This window comes from Gopherus evgoodei, chromosome 2 (genome assembly GCF_007399415.2).
Source record: "Gopherus evgoodei ecotype Sinaloan lineage chromosome 2, rGopEvg1_v1.p, whole genome shotgun sequence".
Lineage (NCBI taxonomy): Eukaryota > Metazoa > Chordata > Testudines > Testudinidae > Gopherus > Gopherus evgoodei.
The window spans coordinates 73,246,899-73,271,045 of NC_044323.1; the positions used below are offsets into that span (position 1 = coordinate 73,246,899).

General features: G+C 45.2%; 1 long non-coding RNA gene across 1 annotated transcript; it reads right to left on the minus strand.

The window, feature by feature from the left end:
• Positions 1 to 3,446: 3,446 nt before the first annotated feature.
• Positions 3,447 to 24,147, minus strand: LOC115644881. The gene is made up of 4 exons (XR_003998616.1): positions 24,065 to 24,147; positions 22,245 to 22,247; positions 15,584 to 15,588; positions 3,447 to 3,457 (listed from the first exon to the last, which is right to left on the minus strand). It is a non-coding gene; the product is annotated as an uncharacterized LOC115644881 (long non-coding RNA).

A 24,147-nucleotide genomic window follows, 5' to 3' on the forward strand; every position in this document is an offset into this window, starting at 1 on the left:
AGTTGAGGCTTTGGAGAGTGGGGAAAGGACACATCTCTTCTCCACCACTCACTTTAGAGCAGGAATGGAATTTACTTTATATTTGAAGTGGAGTGTTGAATTCCTCATTCCCCACCCCAGCAAAACTTTGACGGCAACTGTCTCCCCTTATCCGTGCCACTACAGTGAGGGAGAAGGACATGGCCAACACCGTCCAGTGAGGAAATATTTACACTGAGCTGTCCACAATGACACCCAGGCCTTTTTTCCCCTAGTGTCATTAGAGTTACTTTAAAACTCAGTAAAAGAAACCTGTAGTGAGTAGTTCTAATTGTTCCTGCCATAGTTCATTCCCTTGTATTTGGGAATCATGATTTCATTGGCCATTGTGTTGCCCATTTGCCTAAACTTGTTATATTCTTCTTCAGTAGTCTAAATAATTGTGTATCATCAACAATTTTTCCTTTCTTTCTGATAATGAGCATATATATGATAAATAAAAATCATGAACTGTTCTAGTACAGAGCCTAAGGTACTTCGCTATGGACCTTTAACCATTTCCACACTTTGTTTGCCATTTCTTAACCAATTTCTGATTTCACGCCAGCACTTCACCTCTCACCCTATGACTGCAAATCGCCTCTTCGGAGGGACATGGTCAAAAAGTTCTTGAAATATAAACCTTAAGTAAAAGCTGCAGTAAGGCTATAAACTGTACCAAGATTAACTAGAACAGGGGTTAGGGGACCAGCTGAGTGCATGACTCATTTTCTGTCCTGCGTGTAAGCTACACCCTGAGAAAAAGACAAAAATACAGTTGATAAGTCTTTGGTAAAATAGTGCATTCATTCTATAGCCTGTGCTTTGGGAGGCTCACGCAACAACCTGGTTTGACTGTAAATAGGAAATTCATGTGAATGAGATGCTGGCTCCCAGCAGACCCTCCTTTGTCTAACTACATATTTAGAGCTCTATTCTGCCACTATTACTCATATTGAGTATTAGTGTTATTTACTATTACTCATTCTTTACTCTGTGAGTAATCCCATTAATTTCATTGTGACTACTGCAGTGCAGGGTAAGTGCTATATGGAATAGTGATAGAATCTGGTCCTTAATAAATTAAAAGTACATAATCCAACCAGAAGCCTGGCTGGGCTGAGGGTTCAGATTATTAGTGGGGCACTGTTATAGACAGAGTGGATGCAATTTTCAAAATCATTTGTGATTTGTGTGTTTTTGAAAATGGCACTTAGCTTCCAAGTGATTTAGGTGAAAATGTTTGAAAATGTTGCCCACTGTAACTATTCACTCATTTGAACTACTCTTGCAATTGCTTTCCACAGCAATATATCAGGACAGCCACCCTCCAAACACTGTGGGTTGTGAAGTATTTTATGGCTGAAAAATGAAAGCGAGTCAAAGAGGCACTCACAGAGAGTCTGTGGCCAAGCCGTTTCTCCCAACGCTTAGGTCTGCCATCAACGTCACTCAACAGCTTTGAGAAATCAGTGAAAAGCCATATGATGGATTCAGCTTCTCTTTCTTGATATACATGCAAATCTAAACTGCTATTTGTGAAATTAACACCAGTTTAGTCCTTTGTAGTACAGCATTTGAGCAACATAATTTTTAATTTAAAAAATATGAGAGTGAAATCTTTGACCCATTGCAGTCACTGGCAAGACTCTCTGTAACTGATTTATGAAAAGCTCCTCATGATGACATGCTGTACCTCTCTGTAGCCACAAGATGCATAAAATTAACAGAGGAAAACTACATATGTTTTTAACTAGCAGCAAATTTGTGGTCCCCTTTTCAGATCAGTCCATTTCTGTGGTCACAGCTCTGCACCTTTAACAAGGATCCCACAAGCTGACACCCACAGGTGAATTGCCAGGAAAAAGATGAATGAACTGTGGGTGCAAAATTATGGGCACAGTCCACTCCAGGTGCAAAACTGCCCACAGAAAATGGAAGCACTCTTGGGAGAGGAGGGGGGAAACACACTTGACATTTTTACCTACTATAAAACACCAAAACAAACAAAAGAGACAGATTGCGCCTTTTAGTCACTAGCCCAAATTGCAGGCAGTGTGGGCACTGCCGCCCCAAGAGGAAGATCCAGAGGTGGGATGTGTCTCAGAAGGCACAGTATCTCCCCAAGCCCCATGAAGCACAGGGTAACAATGTGCACTGCACTATCATCCTCCCAGATAATACAGCTTGATTCCTTCCCCTCCTCATGGGGTTAGCTAGCACCTCTGGTCAGCACGAAGGACCAGAGGCATACTCTGGGGTGCTTTTTGTCCCTGGGAGTGCTAGGTGGGAGCAGCCCCTGCACTTCCTGAAGTGCAAAGACTTGTGTCTGATTCTTGTGCAGGAGCAAAAAGAGAAGAGGGAATGGTTCATTATGTCTTCCCCCACCATGCACTCACCTTAGGAACTGACACACCATGGCTGAAAGCAAAGAGTAAACAGGTGCTATCATCATTAGTCATGCGACTTAACTTTCATATAGTTCATTGTATCCAGATAGGTTTGTCCTGGAACACAGGAGAAGGTGTGGTATTCTTTTCAGATTTGTATATCTTATCCAACATTTTGATTGCTTAGGGTGTGTTTCTAGACAGGGGCCAACATGTATTGCAGTTGCAGACAGAATTTCCCTCACCCTGAGGGCTCCATTATCATCTCAGATTAGATTGGCGAAGAAAACTGTCATATACCTTTGCTTTAAAAACTCTGATGCTGAGCATGTGTAAACAAGTAGCATAGGGCCAGAGTCTGTGAGGTTCAGGAATTCCCACAGCTCTGAAAAAGCCAGGCCACTTGTTTTAGGAGCTTATGTATCTATGGATTTAGGAGCATTACACTAGCCATCCAAGACAGAAAATATTGGCTCAAATCTCTCTGTTTCTCTGTAAAATGGGGGAACAGTTCTTTACCTACCTCATGGGAGTGTGGTGAAGATAAATCAGCCAATGTTTGTTCACTTTGGCATAAGTGCTAAACTGTATTATGATCCAAAAGCCTTTCAAGACAACCAATGATAAAACCCATCCTCCTAGTACTACATTTGCTGTGTTTTACCCTATATCGTATGTAAGGTGACCTAAAGTTTCTATGTCTTCATTAAAAATGTTTTTTCAGCCATGTAGTCATCTCACTTTTGATGAACTATCATTGGAAATTCAAGCCCAATCCTGCTCCCATTAAAATAAATAGCAAAAACTCCCATTGATTTCAGTGGGAGAATGACAGTCCCATCCCCCCCCACACACACACACCCCAGGCAGCATGTTTTAAGTTATTGATATTCACAGGCACTTCCTCCAGGAGCACAAATGTCATCCTGTATCCGCCAGGCAAAAATAAAAGGATAACATTGCTGCTAGTGCTGAATAATGGTTCATAACCTTTGCACTACGCCCTATGGTGCAAATGTCGCTATAGTTGTCAGAATATGTACTTTTCACTGTGTTTAAGGGCATATATCACAGTTGGATTTTTTTTAAACTCTTATAGTGACCTTTGCAAAGCTTGCACTGCAAGATTATGTAGTAATAATGGGACTATCCAAAGGTCACAAAACATTATTCTGCCCTAGTAACTATCATAAATGCGATGGTAATTAGAAAAGGTATTTTTCTTTGGGGGCAGGTTTTCTAGTGAATTCATATACTAGTCCTTCACATTTGGAGACCCAGGTTCAAAACTGGCCAACTCAGTTATGTGCCAAAGCAAGCCCACTTCTAGGAGTGGCAAGTAGGGCTAGGTGCCAACTTCCAGGAGGTACTGGACAACCACGCCACTCAGTTTTCCTTCTCCTCATCCCCACGACCCCCATCCCACTTCAGCTGCTTGGAGAGGGGTAGGGGCCACAGAAAATACTTTCTGCTCTGGCTGGCAAAACAGCTAGGAACACTCAGGGCCAACAAGAGAGGGGGGAAGCTGGTACAAATTACCAGGGCCCGGAGGTCCAGAAGGAGGCCTGGCTTCATCTGCCCTGTTTAGCCAGTCCGCCCTTGCTGGGGGGCCTGAAAAAATTTTTCACAGGGGCCCGAACCCGCTCTCGGCAGCCCTGGGGACGCTCTTGTGCCAAAGGCACGCAGGGTCCTTGTTGAAATGTGACCACCAAACTGAAGGACACTTAAGGCAAGCTCCCTGATTTTTCATGAAGTTCAGGCTCTCTCTGGATACTACGTCACATTACCCTGAACAGTGATGACTTTAACTATTATATGGGTAGTGCCCAAAATGTGATAGATGTTTTTCAAGTACAGAGGGGGAGACAGTCCCTGTCCAGAAGAGTGCCTGATCTAAACAGACAAAGACAGACCCAAATGTGAGGGGAAGGGGGGAAAAGGTCAAAGGGTGACTGGCTCTTTTTGGGGGTGGGGGGAGCGCCACATTTGTGGCATAATTAATTAGTGACTTCCCAGCTCAAGGGGGAAGGACTAAGGATGGCCAGGTGACAGATTAAGGGGTACCTGGGTCTTATAAAAGTGAAATCAGGAGGGGGTAGAGTGCAAACGACAGGGAGTAGGCAGGCTGTCTCTCCTCTGGAAGGCCTTGAGCCAGGGTGTGCAAGGAAAGGGTTACTCCAGGGAACCCAGGGTCCTATACTAGAGCTGGGAAGGACATGAGGCACAAAGCCCAGAATGGAGCTGGGAACAGAGCCCAGAGGTTAGGCTGAAGCAAATCCCTGAAGGGCAGGGGAACCTTTCTGTTTGTTTGGGACTTTTCAGTTTGGACCTTGGTACCCTGGGAAAAGGTTGTGTTTGTTGTGACTTTGCTGAAGGATTAAGTCACATCTCTAGCATAGACCAGTCTCTAGGAAGCCAAGTACACCAGCCTTAAGGAAGGAAACTGAGGCAGGGAATACCAGCTGTGCCATGGTTGGGCAGAGGGTATTAAGTGGCAGCACACCCCTGACAAGTGACATGCAATATACTCATCCATGAAAAATGGCCCTCATGGAGTCATGGAGCAGTGCTAAAATTTGTCAGCTCCACACTATACTCAGTGTATTTCTCTGTAATTATTAGAATGCTAGACTATACTCCAAGCTATCAGCGCACAGTAACACTGCACTCGTATTGTCTGCAATGCCATGTAATATTTCACAAAACATTTACTGTTCAAACAAAGGCAGGGTGGAAAAAGGAATATGGAGAAAAAGCCAAGCAAGCCTAGAACAGCAAGAACATGTTGGGCATACATATGAGAGAACAAAGTAAACAGCAACAACTGCTAATGTGTGTGTAGATGCCTATAAAGTGAGAGCATTTACATTAATAATCTAATTTTGGCCAGAGGACAGGCTGCAACTGAGAAATGAGACTCAACACACAGAGGAGCTGAAGGAAGCTGTGACAAGACATTAAAGCAGTAAGTATATGCATAAACTTGATGCCTGTTGGTTCCCATACCATGACTGCTATATGAAACAGCCGTAAGGGAAAAGAGGATTCTGGGCAATGACATGCAAATTAGCAAAGCATGCATCTTTGCTTCAGAACTCCCCCAGCCAGCACTGCCACAACACGTTGCTTTGGAACTAGGGGAGCATTTCAGCATTCAGATGACTTATACAAACATGGGCATGCGGCTCACCATGTCAGGGCTTGTCACCATGATACAACAGCCAGGGCTTTTTTTAGAGTGTTTTGCATGACAGAACCGTATCAGGCATTCCCCCATTTTTAGCCTCCTGGCCTTAATTATGTTTGGGTTTCACTAGTATAACTTTTTTAAAATGCTACCTATTTCATGTCTTTGCAACAGGAGCAATGTCATTTGATTATCATCATCTGACATGAGTGTGGAAAATATTTTGAATATTGCATTCTAATGCATGGGATAAATGTGCAAACAATCACCAGGAGAAACAATCCAATGGAGATTTTAGGAATCAGATGAAAGAATTGGCATTTCCTCTGTGCACAGCAGGCTAACCCAATCCTTTAACAAGATGAGAAGTTGCTACTGGGATTTTGTTTGTTTTATTCTTAGGGTCTGATCTTCTCTCTAATGTACTTTGCTAGGAAAATTACCAAAGGAAGAGACTGATGTTCTAATGATGTTTGAACAGACCGATGTACTTCAGAATTCAATTCTAATAGAATGAACATATGGAAGGTTTATGACACAAATCTGCCCTCTGCTGGAAATAAAAGGGAATATTTAAAAGGCACCAGAATCCAAATATAGCCTCTTTTTTTTTTTAAATAAACGCAGGGGATTTTAAGTTATTTTTGTTGTTAATACATGAAAAGAAGATTTAATCATTTATGTTATATTAGTGGTTCTCAAACTTTTGTACTGGTGATCTCTTTTACACAGCAAGCCTATGTGTGTGACCTCCCTTATAAATTAAACACACTTTTTTATATTTAACGCTATTGTAAATGCTGGAGGCAAAGCGGGGTTTGGGGTGGAGGCTGAAAGCTCGTGACTCTCCACATATTAACCTCATCACCCCAAGGGGTTACGACCCCCAGTTTGAGAACCCCTGCATTATACAGATGTTTATCCTTCTTAATATTAGCTTAATGAATTCACATTTCCACATAGTAATAAATCTCATCCATAACTAGGGTGACCAGATGTCCCGATTTTATAGGGACAGTCCCGATTTTTCGGTCTTTTTCTTATATAGAATCCTTTTACACCCCTTCCACTCCCTCCCTCCTCCCCCCTCCCCCCGATTTTTCACATTTGCTGTCTGGTCACCCTATCCATAACTACTGTATAAAAACAATTTCCATCTCTCTCCTACTAATATATTATTTAACCTTAAAGAATCACGAGGGCCTCAGATTTCTAAACAGCAACCACACAAAAAAGTAAGAACAGCGATACTGGGTCAGACCAATGGCCCATCTAGCCCAGTATCCTGACTTCTGACAGTGGCCAATACCAGGTGCCCCAGGGGGAATGAACAGAACAGGTAATCATCAAATGATCCATCCCCTGTTGCCCATTCCCAGCTTCTGGCAATACGAGTTTAGAAGGCCTTTCTAGTTCATAAATACTGGTTTAGAAGGTTTGGTCAATAGGCTACAGCACTCATTGTCAAAACGTAAATAGCTACTCCAAAACATCTTCATGGTATTATACCCATGTATCAAGTCTGCCAGAAGTTTTTCCTCTTCTTCTGTTTTTCCCCTTCTCTCCTAATCATGTAAGTAATAATCAGCTGCTCTATAGCTCCCTTCTTATGGAAATCATCCACCCAATTCCACTTCTGCCTATACCCCTTACTTATCACTTTTAAGAAACACTTTTGTATTTGCTCAGGCTCATAGTGTTATCTGTATATTTATTTTGGCCATACCCCAGAAATGGCAACCTTACACTATAAAATCTGCTTGCTCCTCGTATAAGATTATCAAGGTTGGCTTTAGGAAGTGCGGGGCCCAATTCGAACACTTTCAGCAGGGCCCTGGCAGGGATGACTTAAAAAGAAAAAAGTGTAAAAAAAAGCCTTCCATTTCTTCCATGTATTATTTACTTTCCGTAACTATATAAATAATAAAATTGTATATTATGTACCTTGCATCATATATGCTGTTGATTGCTTATTAACGACTGCCATTTCGCGTGTGGGTCCCCGCCACTCCCTGGGGGTGTGCACATGTGGGTCCCCGCTGCTTCCTGCCCCCCTCATTGAAGCATGTGTGCAGGTTACTGGCCTGGGAACTGCAGGGCAGCAGTGGACATGGGGCTGGTTCGAGGCAGGGCAGGGGCTGACTGGAGGTAGGGTCTGGCTGCAGGCAGGGCAAGGGGTGCGGGCCTGGCTGGAGACAGGGGAATGTGGAGCGGGCTGGCTTCAGGCAGGGCCACACGGGTGCAGCAGGGGTTGGCAGGGCTGGAGACAGGGGTATGGGACTGGCTGGCTTCAGGCAGGGGGATGCAGCAGGGGTTGGCTGGAGACAGGGCAGAGGGTTTGGTAGGGGCTGGCTGTGGGCAGGGGTGCAGAGCTGGCTGCAGGCAGCGGGGGAAGGGGCTGGTGCGGGCAGGGCAGGGGGTGCAGCAGAGGCAGCTGGAGCCCCGGCCCTTTAAAAAGCCCCCAAGCCCCCCACTATCCCAGGGCTCTGGGGGCTATTTAAAGGGCCCAGGGCTCCCCTGCTTCTACCCCGCCCTGGACCTTTTAAATAGCCGTGGGAGCCCTGGGGAATGCATGGGGGCGGTGGGGCTCCGGCAGCTATTTAAAGGACCGGGGTGACAGAGGCAGCTGGAGCTCTGGCCCTTTAAATAGCCCCCAGAGCCCCATGCTACCCCAGGGCTCTGGGGGCTATTTAAAGGGCCCAGAGCTCCAGCCGGGGGCACGGGGCTTGCGGTGCTCCGGCCAGAGCTCCAGCCAGGGCTGTGGGGCTTGTCGCACTTCGGCCGGAGCTCCAGCCAGGGCCGCGGGGCTTGTCGTGCTCCGGCCGCAGGAGAGCGGGCCCGCGGGGCTTGCAGCGCTCTGGTCAGAGCTCCAGGTGAGAGAGCGGGGCTGTGGGGCAGCCGCGCTCCCACCGGCCCTTTGGTCAGGGGAGCGGGGCCATGGAAGACCCCCAAGCAGAGCGCAGCATCCAGGGTAAGTAAAAAAAATTTAAAAGGCGCCTAAAGCACGAGGCCCTCTTAGGCGTGGGGTCTGATTCCCAGGAATCGGGCGAATCGGCCTAAAGCCGGCCCTGAAGATTATCATTGTTTTCATCTCAATTGTCTAAAAAACAAGTTATTTTTCTTACAAGTAAAGATGTAAAGGCTCATCAGATAAAATACATACAATCTATTTCTGCTTTTGTAGGGCATGGGTCTGCTACTCTGCTGAAGTCAATGGGAGCTGAAGTTGCTCAGCACTTTTGCAAGACTGAGCCCATAGCATTCTCACCATTGTGGTAACTAGATACTCATGAGAAAAGCAGATTTGTCCAGACGTAGCCCACTCTCCACCATAACATTAGTTTATGGCGCACTCTTAAAATCAGATCCTCCAGTTTATTACCATAGAAGAATTACCAAACAAATCTGTCACTGTGATATTTTATTAGTGCACAATACAAGTATTGTATTTACTAGTAGGGTCAGGGAGAGTGGGGAAAAGTTGGGCAAAGAGAGGAGCTCAGGGCTCATCTGCACTATGGCCCCAATCCTCTAACTGTCTCTGCACAGGCAGAGCTCCGCACCCACGCAGAAACCCACTGCCATGAGAGGGCCCTGCACAGAGGCAGGGAACTGCCTGCATAGAGCCCGTTTCAGGCTCATAGCCTATAATTGTAACTGACCCACTGAGCATGGTTCAACGTGCTTTGATCCTAGACACTACAAGACAACTTGTAACTGTATCGGGAGACTACTATGCTGTAACCTGGTGCCCTGTAAGCAAGAGCCTCCTCTTGGGCACCTGCAAGTGGCACCTCAGCTGTTTCCCTCTTGGATCCCCAATAACTTCAGAGCATCTTGTCCTCTAGTCCAACAACAGCTTAAGGACAAGCATTGTGCCAGCAATCTGTAACAAAAGTCCCAAAACATGGCCCATATTACCCCACCGCACACAGTCCTTAAAAATCACATATCCTCTAGGCATTAACATAATACTTACCCCATTCTGGCTTCTTCTGCCACACCCAGACTCTGCCAGTCCTCTTCTGTCCTTCTGCCAGGAAAGCCACCCCAACCCTTCCTTTGGGGGTGCAACCCCACTCTTCCTAGCAGGAATTCCCACCCCTGGGAGCATCCTTGCTAGCACAGCATCCCTCACTCCCCCTAGCCCTTTTATGGGTCCTCTGGGGCCCAGCTCTTCGGCAAGGAGACACCATCAGGTAAGACCCTCTGCTGCTCCCTCTTTCTTCAGCCCTTTCTGGCCCTGGGCTCCGGCTCTCTGACCTAGAGCCAGCTGATCACTCTCTCTGGCTTGGGCACACCAGCCAGCAAACCCTACTTGCTGCTCTCTTCCCTTCAGCCCTCTCGTGAGGAACCACCTGCTCTCTGGCAGCTCTCTCTCCCAACCTTCTCCTCGCTAGCTCTGTTCTGAGACTAGTTTCCACCAGGCCTCAGCTAGCTCCACTGGTGGTGCCCCACCCTCTTCACTGGCCCAACTAAGAACACCTGGGTTAGAACAGGAGTTCTGAGACTAGTTTCACTGAATGGGCCAGCTACCCTGTTACATTCCCTAATATGACAATTTTACTGTGCAGCTGGGACTTTAAACATCAGTGGATCTAGGAGCTGGAAAATCACAGAAGCTTCTCTTTATCCCCCAGCCCTGCACCACACACACAGTCTAGATTTTCAAATTATTGTAACCATAAATTAGCAATCTGAAAACTTGCTAAACAAGAATGCCTCAGGAATAATTAGCACTTTGAGAAATCTTAATTTACAAGTTTATCAGCATCTACTGGAGTAAGAACATTCTGAAACTGGAAACACTTCAACCTATTTCATTTATCTGAAGAAGAAAATATTCTCATCACACAGACAGCTTTCTGGGAGGCAACACACCAGCACTTCAGATGCTCACCAGGAAAGGATATCAAATCAAACCAGGTTTTATTACTGCATTTGAAGCTGAAATAAGGAACGTTCCTGTGCTTATGTCTAGAAAAGTTGCATCCTGTATGTGCTTGCATAGTGAATGGGGTGCAGTGTTCACTTTTACCAGCATGTCCTTTTGACCCCTTCTTGGTTTCCCCTCTCTTTCAGCATGAATTCCATCTCCCCGTCCTCATCTGCAAGGCCCTACATATATTCTGCATTTCAGCTTTCACTTTCCTATGTGCTCCTAAGGATTTGTTTTCCAGTCAGGTCTCTCTCTTCAGTCTCCTCCTACTCTTCATTTCATTCCAATTTTTATGTTGCCTCCTACATTTGGAACAGCCTGTCTTCCTGCATGCCGAGTGAGCTATCTTCTTTAATTCACACTCTCTCTTCCACTGCTGATCTCATCAGGGCTGTCTACTCCCATCTGACCTCCAGGGTGTCTACACAGCAATAAAACCCCTGGCTGGCTCCTGCCAGCTGACTCAGCCTTGTGTGGCTTGGGCTGCAGGGCTTTTACTGCAGTGTAAACACTTGGGTTAGGGCTGGAGTCCAGGCACTGAAACCCTTCCTGCATCCCAGAAACCAGGCTCCAGCATCTACACTGCAATTTTATAGCCCCACAAGCCTGAGTCACTGACACAGACTGGCCAGGGGTGTTTTATCACAGTGTAGATATACCCTAATTTGGGCTCTGAGCCTGCAAACAAAAGTTTAGCAACAGTATAGGTTTTAGGAAGATCAGAGGCTTGCACTGGATCTATCTTGACAGTTTTAGAGGGGGTCTCTCCTTTGAAAAGTGACCCTGTGAAAACAGTACTGAAGGGTTGCACATTTGTTTTGTACTGATTCCATATCACACTTTTTTAGCTTGCTCCCTCCTTTCCCACTCCCCACAGCCAGTCTTGGACATAAAACAGGAGTTGCACAGGGGAAACAGAGGCCATAATTTTGCCTGCAGAATCTTTAGTACTGGTGATGATGCAGAAGAAGAAAAGAAACCAGCTTGGATTTCAGATTCTAGGCAGCATTTGCAATTAAAGGAAAAAATATCTTTATGGCCTGAGCCCTGCAATCAGATCCCTGCATCTGCAAAGAATGCCACTGACTTTAACTGCAGCCTGTATTTGTAAACTGAACACATCTACTGTGGAATAGAAGAGATGCAATACGCATGGCATACCATCATGTCCTTTTTTACACATTCACTCGTTAAGTAATATTTTTAAGCACTGCGAGTTACTTTGGTTTATATGTCTAAATTATTTCACATTATTTTTCCCCACGGGTAGCATGGCAGGGCACCTCCTTCATCTCACCAGGCACAGCAGTTCCTCCTCTGGTTGAGGGGGCAAATCAGTCCCACTGTGGAGAGTTTTTATTCCTCATTTGGGTTTTTTATTCCTCCACATTTACAAGGCTGGCCTCAAGGATACTTTTTAGCCAAACAAAACAAGCTCATAACACAAAAGGGGAATAACTTGCCCTGCCCCCAACCTGGGGCCTTGCCTCCTTATGCTAGCATCTGTGTGCCAGTCCTTCCCCAAACAGTCTATTAGCAATGGTTGCTTCATAAGAAAGAGACCAGCCTCCCACAGCTTCTTCAGTCTCTCCTCTCCGCTCTCACCAGAAGCTGGGTTTTTTAAAAGGTCACAGGCAGCCCATAACCAGCCTCAGGTGTCTCTAGTTAACCAGCTCACAGGCAATATGCTCTTCACCATTCTAGGACAGTTATATCTGCACTTCCCCATTCTCTATATCTGCCAGGATTGACTGTCACAGGGACGATTACATCTTTCTTCATTAAGGCATAACTAGTGAATGAGCTAGGTTTATGACACACTCATTCAGATCAGGGGCACTATTCTAAGTGAACTGTCTGTCTCAATTTGTGAGAGGACAGTGAGTAGTGTCAGAAATCCATTTCAATCTCTTATTGCCCTAGCATAAGGCTAGGTGGTGGTATTTACAGGTACAATCTGTGCCCCCAGCTGCACAACAGATGGGAGAATGAATGGGACAAGCAAGAGGAACTGAAGATGGGAGCAGTTGGGCAGCTATATAAGGGCCAAAATCTTCTTCCAGTTACATCCAGGCAGTCCCTTCGTATTCTCTAGTTCAGTGGTTCCCAACAAGGGATAAGCGTATCCCTGGGGGCATGCAGAGGTCTTCCAAGGGGTACATCAACTCATCTTAATATTTGCCTAGTTTTACAACAGGCTACATAAAAAGCACTAATGAAGTCAATACAAACTAAAAATTCCTACAATGACTTGTTTATACTGCTCTATATGGTATACACTGAAGTGTAAGTACAACACAGTGTGGTTTATTCACCTGATGCTATTTCATCTCCTGCTAAGAGTTTACTGTATAGTTACTGTCTTGATTTTATTTTTGATGTTTTGAAGTTTGAAACTCTCCAGAGTTTCACATATTTTGGGACTATAAGTTCTACTAATATAATTGTCATCGTCCTTGGTCACCTTTTACAACCCCTCAACAATTTTAATGACAAATTATATTCTCTGAATGACTGATATAATTTCTGACATGTGATGAAAAGATGTATTCATTCAGCTTCTGTAGTTTCTGAGGTGGGTGAAGTGTAGCTGACAAGAGTCTTAAGGCAAAGCCATTTTCTTAGTCCTACCCAGAGGTGACCAGTTTTGCTTTTCTGCTCTTCTTCTTGGAAAGGCATAAGGTCCTCAGTACAGAGGAGTAATATTGAGGGGTTGTACAGCACCTAGCACAATGGGTCTGTATTGAGGTCTCTGGGTGCTATCACAATGGAAATATTCTCCCAGTTGAGATCAGAATGACCAGCAAAATATTGAACACCAGACCAGTTTTAGACTGAAATAGCCCCAAAGCAAAAACTGTCTCTAGATTTGCATTTTACAGAAAACCAGCATATTGCTGGTGATTAAAAATTAGTTCAAAACAACAACACTGCAACAAACATTTTGCCCTTAGTTTCATTTCTGACTCTTAGGACATGTCTACACTACACCACGATAGCACCACATTGTAGTTGTAGATGCTCCCTCCCAACACAGCTAGAAGAGATTGTTACTGCTCTTGTTACTCCACCCCCACAAGAAGCAGTAACTAGGTCAGCAGATGAATCCCACTGGTGGGTTAGGCTGACCTAAATACATCTCACAGGGTGCAAAACTTTTCACAGCCCTGAGCAATGCAGTTAGGACTATCTAATTGTTAAGTTGTGGCCAGGCCTCAGTACTACTTACAACACTTCTGAGTCAGTCATCTGTATTCAGCTCTCTTTTGCACAAGGTGGCAGTATAGTGACATATCACTGCAGTTTGCATTAGAGCCCAGCAAGCTGCTCAGGACAGAAGTGAACTCTGCACAACAATTTCCTTTTAGTGTGAGGCCTTGTCCACGCAGACTAGTAGTTGGCAGAGTAGCCACGATGATATAGCTGCATTAGTGTAGATGTACTGCTCTGCTGCAACGAGCGACTAGGGCAGTTTACCGCAGTTCTAAGCTGCACAGACGCAAATCACAGCTTACAGTTTTACAGTGTGTCTGCACAGGGGCTTACACTGCTGGGGCTACACCAATAGCACCTCCACCGCCAGGGTAAATAATACCCTGACTCCTAGGCGGAGGCACACAAGCACCTCTGCGCAATTCGCGCCTGCAGGCACCCTCCTTCCAGTTCCCATTGGCCGGTTGCTGGCCAATGGGAGTGTGGAGCTGCTGCTCGGGGCAGAGGCAGCACAGGGAGCTCCGTGACCCTTCTGCCTAGGAGCCGGACCCGCATCTGGCCGCTTCTGGGGCACAGTGTGGTGTCGGAACAGGTAGGCACTAGCCTGCCTTAGCTAGGCAGCCCCGCCGATGGGACTTTTAACGTTCCAGTCCGCAGTGCTGACCAGAGCAAGGTGACCCAGTGCCTTACATGCTGCAACCCACAGTTTGAAAAACACTGCTCTTACCCACATTAACCAGCTCAGGGCTTGTGATGGGCTGGTTCACCCCATCACACCAGCTATCGTAGCAAGTTTACTGGAAAAAAAGCCAAACTGTTTTTCTTTTATTAATATAAAACTACATTGATGAAAGTACTGCTGGCATTAAATAATGAAATGATGCCGTACTCTGTGAACTGTAGCAAACAATGCATGCAGGTCTGGCAATACTGCTTGTATGTAGTCAGTTCTAATATTTTGTCATCGACAGAGGAAAAACAACTATGGTAAATTAATTTTACCAAGACATTTTTTTCATTAACCTCAGGAACATTACAGGTGCATTTGTAAAGCCAAAGGGCATAGCACTAAAATGGAATAATCTCTTGTGATGTACAAAAGCAATGTCTGATTTGCTTCTATCATCCAAAGACACTTGCTTGTAGCCATGCACTACCTAAATCTAAGGTGTTAATGTACTAGCTTGACTTCAGAAATCTCAGGAGTTGTTAACCCCAGGCAACAGAAATGTATCTTTTGGGGGGCTGCTACTGAATATAACACACAAAAAGCTCTAGCTGTTGGAGGACTTGGGCAGTACCTCAGACTATGTCTAAGGGAGCAAATTCTAATTTTATCCACCTCTAAACTGATTATTTTCGTATTGGCACTGTAAGAAAACTGGGCAAAAATACTGTCAGGGCCAGTGTGGCATTAGCCTGAGCCTCTCATTTCATATCCATTTTAAAAGTCTAGATTTTTAGGTCACTAACCTATGGCCAAATTCAGCATCTTCTGCTCCTATTGACTTCAGTAAGACGCATGAATTAGTACTACTCAATGAAACCACTTGCACGTGCAAAGGTTACAACATTTAGCCCTTGTCGCTCTCCTGTCTTGTCAACATGAACCCTGGCTTTCTGTAGATTTGTAAAGCCCCTTTGATTTTCTGCTTTCACAGCAGGAGTTCTTTAGCCCATGACCACAAAACACCCAAGTTTTTCTCCTATGATAACCTAACACAGACTCCTTTAATCCCAGTGCTCAGATTTTATGTCTAAGTACACCGTCAGTCATTTCATACTTCAGTTCCCTTTAATTCTGTGTAATTAGTCACATGCTAGATGTTCCATAACCTCTACTACTTCAACAATTTATATTCTAAGTATTATGTTTGCAACCAGAGATGCTAGAGAAAGTGTTGCAACCCCAGAAAACAGATTTGTGAACCACCATAGGTTGCAACACTGAAGCTGAGAACTGATGCTCCCTGACAGAACTAAAGCATAGTATCTAAGGACTAGATTGGGGAACCTCCATTTGCTCTGGGGAGCACTTAACAGAGGACTAGCCGTGTGAGTAAGGGCACGTCTACACCGACAAAGTTACAGCGCCAGAGAGCGCAGAAGGAAAACCACTGTTGTTTATTCACACTCTCAGCTGCCAGCGCAATAACATGTTCACATTTATGACACTTGCAGCACTATTCGGAGCAGTGCACTCTGGGCAGCTATCCCATAGAGCACCTCTTTCTCTTTTACTGCTAAGACTTGCCAGAAGACAGAGGGGGTCACGGGGCATCCTGGGTCCTGTCCTAATGCCCCGTGATGCATTGCTTCGCATCCCAGCAATCCCTGTGCTTCCGTCTGCATTTGGCACCATCTTTCTTTCAACGGTTTGCATGCTGTGCACCCTGCCCTTCCTCTTCGGGCTGCAGGAATGGATCCTGAACTGCTGACCAGAATGCTGCTTGCTCTGACCAACACGTCACGAGTGGCAGTGGAGTTATTTTTTAAACTACAAAGGTAAGAGGAGTGCGACATTGACCTCGCCATGCATAGTAGCCACAACACAAGATTGCTTGTGGCATTCACAGAGATGCTGACCACAGTGGAATGCTGCTTATGGATTCGGGAAACAAGCACTGAGTGGTGGGATCACATCATGATGCAAGTCTGGGATAACAAGCAGTGGCTACAGGACTTTTGCATGAGGAAAGCCACATTCATGGAACTGTGTGATGAGCTTGCCCCAGCCCTGCACCTCAAGGACACGAGAAAGAGAGCTGCCCCGTCACTGGAGTAGCGTGTGGCGATTGCACTGTGGAAGCTGGTAATTCCAGACAGCTACTGATCAGTCGCTAACCAGTTTGGAGTGGAAAAGTCGATCGTTGGACTTGTGTTGATGGAAGTGTGCAGGGCCATTAATTGCATCCTGCTCCAAAGGCCGTGACTCTGGGCAACATGCATGACATTGTGGCTGGCTGTGCAAAAATGGGTTTCCCTAACTGCAGAGGGACGATAGATGGCACACACATTCCAATTCTGGAACCAGACCACCTATCCACTGAGTACATTAATCACAAGGGGTATTTATCAATGGTTCTCCAGATGCTTGCAAATCACCATGAGCATTTCACAGACATTAACGCAGGCTGGTCCGGAAAAGTGGATGACGCATGCATCTTTTGGAACACTAGCCTGTTCAAGAAGCTGCAAGAAGGGACTTTCTTCCTGGACCAGAAGATCACCGTAGGGGAAATCGAAATGCCCATTGTGATCCTGAGAGACCCTGCCTAACCCTTAATACCATGGCTTATGAAGTCATACACAGGGCAACTTGATAGCAGCAAGGAGTGGTTCAACAACAGGCTGAGCAAGTGCAGAATGACTGTTGAGTGTGCATTTAGCTGTTTAAAAGCCTGCTGGTGATGCCTGTATAGGAAGCTGGACCTGGCCAATGACAATATTCCTGTGCTTATAGCCACGTGCTGTATGCTCCATAATAGGAGGGTGAAAGTGTCACTCAGGGCTGGATCACAGAGGCTCAGCGCCTGGAGGCTGAGTTTGAACAGCCAGAAATTAGGGCTATTAGAAGGGCACAGCACACGGCCACAAGGATCAGGGGATGCCTTGAGGCAGAAATTTCAAGCTGAAAGCCACTAATATTTGTTGCTGTGCTCGGGATTGCAGTGCTTGTAATGCTAGGAGGTGATTCTTGCATCATGTGCACCAAAGGGGCTTAATATAATTGTATGTTGCTTTGCAGTGCTCTATTTGCTTTCACTTAATAGAATAAAGATTGCTTTCAAACCAACACAATTATTTTATTAAAATAACTGGAGGAGAGAGTCAAATGAAAAAATTCATCAGCAGGAAGGGGGAGGGGGGAATGGAAGGTCTCAAGAGGAGGAGGGGTCCGGGGAAGGCTACAGATTTGCCTCCGTCCAGGAATCATACCCAACCTTCTCCTTTGGAGTACGATGCCATGGGTGCTGTACTTCAGCAGGGCCAAACTGCAGAGGGATGGGTGTTGAGTGCCGTGGGTACTGGGAGTCCACATTGCTGGACTGAGGAACGGAATGCTGCAGGTAGAGAGTGGATCCAGGAGGTTGATAACTGTGTGTTGGCAGTGTGGGGGAGGTGCGTGGGAAAGAGTTTTGCGACAGCAGCTGCAGGGAAGGGCGGGCGTGGAGCTGCTCGGTTTGAAGAGCTAGTATCGCCTGGAGCGTGTCCACTTGGCACTCCATAACGTTTAAGAGCCGCTCTGTGGCTTCTTTCTGGTGTGCTGCATTTTCCTTTTGGCCTCTCTTCTCGCTGTCCCACCAGTCCTTCAATTTCTGCTTCTCGTTAGCAGAGTGCATCATCAGCTTATGGAGAAAGTCCTCCTTAGTTCTTCTTTGCCACTTTCTAATGCTGCGCACCGTTCTGCCGTCGATAATGAAGAGGGAGGCTGTGCTCCCAAGGTCATCTCTGTGAAGTTTAAATGCAACATTTTACAGAAGCAGTATTGTTTGCAACACAGACAACACTGATTCGGTGCTTTAAAACACAGCCAGTACTCACACACCTGTTACTAACTGGCTGACCCCAGGAAAGCACACATGAGCCACAAGACCCCCAAAATGGTAAGTAGCCACATGGGCAGGGGAAATCACTGTTCCCGACCCTGCAGTACACTGGGCACATGGCTCTTGGGGAGACTCAGCACTGTGGGGGGGCCTGATAATCCTTCCTGTCCCTACACTTTCCACAGGATGTGATCATTATGGAAGATACCTCACTGTGAAGGTGAGTAGGGAATCAAGGAAGGGTCCTCTCCAAGACTGCAGCTTCCACCCTGGCTCTTATGCGGCTCACCTGTGTGCAGCAATGGTCCCATCTGTGTCTCTCTTCCTCCCCTTCCCCCCTCATCCCCCCCCCCACCCATGATGGGACAGTGGTGCAGGAAAGTTACTATTAAAGGGGAAAGAAACAAAGCAGCACTGCTGAGGAACCTGCAGCAGCAGATTGCCCAGTATGTCCACGAGAGTTTCCTGGAGCTCTCTGAGGGAGATTCCCGGGAAATGAGGGAGTGTATCAACAGCCTGTTCCGCTGCTCAAACTAGGATTGTGGTGGGAGACAAACCTGCTTTCTACAACCCTCCTGCCCCCAACAACTCGCTTCAGCAATTCACAAAATCAGATCCACTTACCAGGGGCCTCTTCTCCTATTTGCACTTCGCCAAGATCTGACTGCTGTGACTGGCGAGGCTCCTCTGGGGTAGAAAATAGCTCCTGACTGCATGCATCACTGGCTTCCAAGTCATCCTCTGCCACTGGGTCACTCCCCCACTTCATCCAAGATTTCCTCCTCCTGGCTCATTCCAATCTCGACTGGCACGCTAACAAAGTATCCACAGTACAGTGACCAGACAGCAAGTGTGAAAAATCGGGACAGGGGGTGAGGGGTAATAGGAGCCTATATAAGAAAAATACCCCAAAATTGGGACTTTGCTCTGACCAACACGTCAGAAATCGGGACATCTGGTCACCCTAATCCACAGGGGCCTTCGCAGTGGAGATGGGCTCACCACCAAGTATTGCATCCAGCTCTTTGTAGAACCGGCAGCTCATGAGCGCAGCATTGGTGTGGTGGTTTGCCTTCCGCACCTTGTGGTAGGCATTCCGCAGCTCCTTCACTTTGACCCTGCACTGCGATTTGTCCTGGTCATGGCACTTTTCCGTCATGCATTGTGAAATCTGTCCGTAGGTATCATAATTCCTACAGATGGAGCGCAGCTGGGACTACACTGCCTCCTCTCCCCAAATGCCGATGAGGTCCAGCAGCTCAGCATTGCTCCAAGAAGGGGATCATCTGGTGCGTGGAGCAGGCATGGCCACCTGGAAAGATGCGCTGAGACCACTGCACGCATCATGAAGAAAACAGGAAGGAGACTTTCAAATTTCCAAAGGAATTTATGGGATGGGGCTGATGGTTGGTCACCTGAGGGCATAGCAGTAGAGTTCAAATCGATGGCCAGAGAGGCAAGAACAGGTATTGTGGGACACCTACCCAAGGCCAATCGTAGCACTGTAATTGACTAGCGTGTCTACACTGGCACAGCAGCACTGTAGTCCTGGAGCAGAAAGCTCTACGCCTCTCGTTGGGGCGGGGTTTTTTACAGCACTGCAACTGCACAGTTTCTGCGCACTAAGTGGTTTGGCAGCGTGTACACCTCAGGCGTTACAGCACAGAAAGCTGCTTTACTGCACAGAAACTTGCCAATGTAGACAAGGCCTAAGTGCTCACCAATATGAGTAAGGGCTCTACAGTCTGGCCTTAAATGTGCAGCCAGGAACTGCTAACTCAAACAGTTCATGAAGTATATAAAATGTGTCTCTTTTGGGAAAAGCATGAAAGGGTTTTAAAGTTCAGTTGCTAAATATTTTGGTTTAAAGCTGAGGAGAGCAGAGGTCTTCAGGGATTGTGCTAAACTTAAACAGGACAGAATTTCCCTTCCAAGGGGCTGAAGTACTGAGCAAAGAGTGCAGAGAGAGCAACACATTCTCTTCACAGCACAAAAATATAAACTACAAGGCCCAGTTCCTGCTCTCACTCAAGTCATTGGGAGCTTTGGTATTAGTGGTAGTGTTGCTGTTAGTGAGAACAGGACTGAACCCATAAGGCACATTGCTTATTTGCACAGCCATGAGCCAACGACAAGCTAAATATACTCTGAAATGGAGCATTCATAAAGTTAAGCGTTTAGAGGGCTGAACATTTTGCAATGAAACTAGACACTAGTCCAGGAGCAGGCAACCTATGGCACGCAAGCTGATTTTCAGTGGCACTCACAATGCCCAGGTCCTCGTCACCGGTCTGGGGGGCTCTGCATTTTAATTTAATTTTAAATGATGTTTCTTAAACATTTTAAAAACCTTATTTACTTTACACGCAACAATAGTTTAGTTATATATTATAGACTTATAGAAAGAGATCTTCTAAAAATGTTAAAATGCATTACTGGCATGCAAAACCTTAAATTAGAGTGAATAAATGAAGACTCGGCACGCCACTTCTGAAAGGTTGCCAACCCCTGCGCTAGTCAAAATTCTCCCATTTGAAATGTTTCCTTCCCTTCTAGAAAAGCTAGAATAATTTACTAGAGAATGAAAACATTTCCACAGAATTTTAATCCAACCTACAGAATTCTGGAAGCGGGGCTATTCTGCTCTATATAATTAAATTCTATAGAAAGGATATCATGTGCTATGAATTACAGTGTACAGTGTATGCATTTTAGAGCGATTGCTCTAGAATTCTGTTAATTTTCTATAGAAACCTATTAAACTTAATGGGATTTTTCAATAAGGGTAATAAACTATAGCAAGAAGTTCATCTGTTCAATATAACAGCACCTTTTCATGTTTAAATATTATTGCACAAAAAGACATTTGTTTTCCAACATTACTGCACATTGATTTGCCTTTAAAATTATGCATGCTTATTAACCCTTAATTTTTAAAAAGCATTTCAGATCGTGGCTTATAACAAATACAAACCCCAGAGTGCCATGTGGTGTTTCTCATCACACAGACACTGCACATTATAGCTGAAAAACAACAAATGGCTAGTGCACCTTGGTTATTACAAATGATAATGGCTTTCAAATTTCACAGCACAATGAAGAAACTTGCTGATTGTGAACTTGATAAACCAGTGACTGAGAATTATGAAAGGTTTCATATAAATTAACACCACTTGTGCCTAAAAATGGGGTATTTAAGGCTCCATTCCACTGTCCTCTGGGTATGTGATTGAGGAGGAAAATAGAGAGCAAGACGACCAGGCCCTTATCCATTCAGGTGCTAGACTCCTTGTGGAAGAGTGCTCAGCAGCACTCTGGGCCTAACTTAGCAACACTCAAACTGCGCTTAATTATAAACACAAGGAGTAGCCCCATTGTCTTCTATGGGACGATCCATATTCCTAAAGTGAGGCGCATATTTAAATGCTTTGTTGGACTGGGGCCATGGTGCTCACCATCTTGCCGGATCAAGACCTAACAAAGCTGTATAATATGGTCCACTAGCTATACTTTTCCAAAAGCAGAGCAAGAAACACTTCCAGTCCCCCTTCCCCAGTGCCTTAGGAAGCTTTATGCCTTTCAAAGGCCACGTCCAGACTAGGGTATTAAAATTGATTTTAGATACGCAACTTCAGCTACGTGAATAACGTAGCTGAAGTCGAATTTCTAAAATCGAGGTACTCAACAGTCTAGACGGCGCGGCATCGATGTCCGCGGCTCTCCGTGTAGATTCTGGAACTCCGTTCGGGTTGATGGAGTTCCGGAATCGATGTAAGCGCGCTCGGGGATTGATACATCGCGTCCAGACTAGACACGATATATCGATCCCCGAGCAATTGATTTTAACCCGCCGATGCCGCGGGTTAGTCTGGACGTGGGCAAAGACTACTACTTCCAGGCCCCATCACTCAGGCTTTTCACCTTCTCCCTCTTCCCCAGCACGCCACTGCCTATTGGAAGGTAGAATTTTGCCTCTAGCTGGTATAACTGCTGATGGTGCTTGATTTGCTGATACCCTTATCTGAAACTTCTCCATGTATGGGCTGCAGTCCAGTACACAGCTGTGAATCAGGTTTTCCTTGCTCCCATAGAGATCCCAGCGTCAAGTTGTTTGTACTGGTCAAAATTTGTCTGTCAATCTTGGGAAGAACGAACTTCTTGTTAAGCGTCAGCAACTGCGTCGCTGCAGACTGTACAGCAGAGATGCCAGTATAGTTTGAGTGAAACCCTGCCATTCTATAGGAGCTGGAAATGTGTGTTAATGTTGCAGGTTCCAGACCTCTCTTCGCAAAGAACAAAAATAGTTTCAGAGTTTTTGCCTTGTATACTTGTCACATTCTGCCTCAACAATGTGCAGAACCCAGCAAAGAACAAGGAAATGATACTGCGTTTCAAAATTAGTGAGGGCAACATCTTCAGCCTGTGACTGTATTGATCATCTTGTCTTTGCAACAGGAAGAATAACTTGTTTGTAAACTTCCAATTATTTCTACAGGCTATACAGCTGCTGCATAGCATTTTTTTTCTTTTCTAAAACAGTTCTCCCATCTCATCCAAGCACTTCTCTTAGCATTGTGTTGCAGCAGCGATGACTTTTTGTTATTCAAAGAGAGGGATTCAGACTTCTAACTTCCATCCATACCTACTGGCAGTATTTGTGTTCATTTGCCTTTTGCCTTCTTTGCACCAGCAATACCTTGACACATAAAGGCTAACATACTGTCTGGAATGGTGCGTTTGCACATGGCTATCTCATCTGTATTGAAGCCGAGTTAGGGTTCATATTCTTCCACGAGATGACAGAGAAATCCATGATATTGCTCAAGCTGTACGTTCATCAATTTTTTTTTTTAACATATTGCTTAGATGGCACATGATGATCTCAATCTCTCATAGGCTTGCCTTAACTGCTGTGAAATCTGAAAACCCTAAGTCACATAACAGCTGTTCAGCTTTCTCCATAAACAGAAGTTCTGTGACAGGGAGGACAGCCTTCATAGATCTATTCTATAGTATATACGTGTTCTGTCTATATTATAGACCTCGGATCCTGCAAATGACAATGGAAAGACTGCCGTGGAAAACATCAAAAAGATCAACCTAAAATCTTTTAAATAACCATTTTAGAAACATTTTCTAGCCCCTTGCAGGCTACAGTTCAGTAAAAGCCAATAATAATTAATGATAATACCACCTAGCTCGTATACAGCACTATTCATTGTTAGGTCTGAAAGTACTTTACAAAGGAGTTCAATATCTTTAGCCCCATTAAAAGCTTATTTTAAAAAACTGGTAATACCACAGAGCCATAGTCAGTGATCTTTACTTAAGCAAAACTCCCACTGAAGCCCAGGGAAGTCTTATTTAGCTAAGGATCATGGTATTTGGCTCATGATTTAATACCTTCTAAATAAATAGGTCCAACCATATCCATTAGTCAGTAAGTATATTTCATAATGCAGATTGACCTATCTTGTTTGATTTGGGGAGGCAGGGGTGGTTTTAAGTGCCTTCACTGCAGCCATATTGTTTGCTTAGACTGAGTTTATCTGACTGCTTACCACACACAATGTGTCTCAGAGGAAGATCCATACACAGTGCATATTTTTAATACTTTAGAAAATGCCTCTCTCCTCCTGTGGTAACGAGCAAGTTGAGTATCAGAGGGTAGCCATGTTAGTCTGTATCCACAAAAACAACAAAGGGTCTGGTGCCATCTTAAAGACTAACAGATTTATTTGGGCATAAGCTTTTGTGATTAAAGAACATCTGAAGAAGTAAGGTTTTTTAGGCATGAAAGCTTATGCCCAAATAAATCTGTTAGTCTTTAAGGTGCCACTGGACTCCTTG